The sequence below is a fragment of the Loa loa genome (genome assembly GCF_000183805.2).
Source record: "Loa loa unplaced genomic scaffold supercont3.185, whole genome shotgun sequence".
NCBI classification, from domain to species: Eukaryota; Metazoa; Nematoda; class Chromadorea; order Rhabditida; family Onchocercidae; genus Loa; species Loa loa.
The window spans coordinates 89,492-91,381 of record NW_018108365.1 but is presented as its reverse complement, the minus strand read 5'-3'; positions in this window follow the sequence as shown (position 1 = coordinate 91,381).

Here is a 1,890-nt window from a genome sequence, read left to right as displayed (position 1 = left end):
TACTATATATATATATATATATATATATATATATATATATATATATATATATATATATATATATATATATATATATATATACATATATAATAGATCATTGCTGTTACCACTGCTTCGCAATCTCCAACTTTTTTGAATGAAGATACTCAGGAATAAGGTTTATTCTGACAAAGAAATATGAAGTGTAAATAAGAGACTTTTGATTCTAAATCCAAATAATTATATTATCGCTATCTTCTTTGTTTCTTTTCTCTAGCACTAAGATTGGACTAGTAGAATCAATGATATAGCTTATCCTTTCATTCTTTTATCTTTGCGTTATTTATTTGTAAATATTTTCCATATTACATTAATTAGTACGGGTTTCTTTCAAACACTGGTCCCTTTGTTAAATTCTCAGGCCATTAAAAGGTAAAAGGCTGCCAATGCAAGGGATTGTTCACTGTAGCGTACTGAAGCCAAGGAATGTTCATCGCGAGTGAAAAGAATTAGGTGCCTGGAAACATGGCAAACTATAATTGGCATCCTTAATAAATTGCAACGTATATTTGAGACGGGGCTTGCTTGTTTTAGATTTTATGGTCGAAATTGTTTGAAACTTTCAAGAAATCATCCCACCTAATAAATAACTCTGATAAGAGGGTGATCATGTGACTCCAACATGATTTTGAAACTTCAGTTGCTGTCGAGAAAAGGATTCTTATTGTACAAATTCAGAGGGAATACAGGAATACATTATACAACTTCAAAGGGAATACAGGAATACAAATTCCTGTGGCTTTTCTTTATCGACATTAGCCTTTATATATCTTCTGCGGTATTACACAATAATGAGGATGAAATGAACATAGTGAATATTGACGGATATCAAGAGGTCTCTAAATGTTCGTTACGTTGTCGTACTTTCCTTTTATAACTGTTGTTCTCCTTTCGCTCCACCACTGCTGCTGTTCGTAATTTCAGCTGAACTGGATGACTGAATACACAATGAAACCCATTGAACTCTGTTGAACTCAATCTTCGATGTTCTCTCCATATAAATCCTTCGGGGATACCTCCTTTTTTGCTGTTAATGCCATTATCAGATCAGCTATTTGCTATTTCCCTTGTTTACCGATATCTTTATTCTTCCGGCTCGCTAACCTCTTTTCCCCGCTATTTGACCTATTTGACATTCCTATATACAATTAATTACATCTTTCTGGCTTCGCCAACATCGAGCTCTTACAATAAAATTCTAGTTTAGCTTGATTCATGTCTTTCTTTTGATTTCTTTTTTCAGTCCGATTATTTATTGTTCGGTGTTGGTGAACTATGGTATGTCTTGAAAATATGAAGAGTTTGTTTTTATTTGCCTTTAATTATTGATTTTCATGCGATTGTAGTTGGGCTGACTGCATGAATAAATACTGCTATTATTTCTAAAAGAAAATTCCGCATTTAAGGTATTTGAATAATGGTCTAAATTGCATTTTTTAGCTTTTTTGCTTTCACAACTTTGGATTTCAAGCTGTTAATCCGAGAAGTCCACCGGTTTTGTTTTATGTGGCCATTTTTCCACGTGAACGAATAGTGCTACGAATAGTGCTACGATATGAAAAATGTGGTTAAAGGAGCTTTCATTTGAAAGTATACTTTAGGGTATTGGAAGATTGAAATCTTCTCATCCCAATTTCAGTAGTTCTCTTATATAGACTTGATATGACTAACTTTAGCATTTGACCAGGACTTTATTTGTGTACAGAGCTGAAAATATCTGTTCGTGATCAATGATAGAAAAATTGGACAACTGTGAAGCCCTATCAAATGATACAACTCCAACAGATCTTTGATCTGAGCATCTCAATCAAATCCTCTAGGTAAATGTTTACGCAGAGATAACATGGTCTT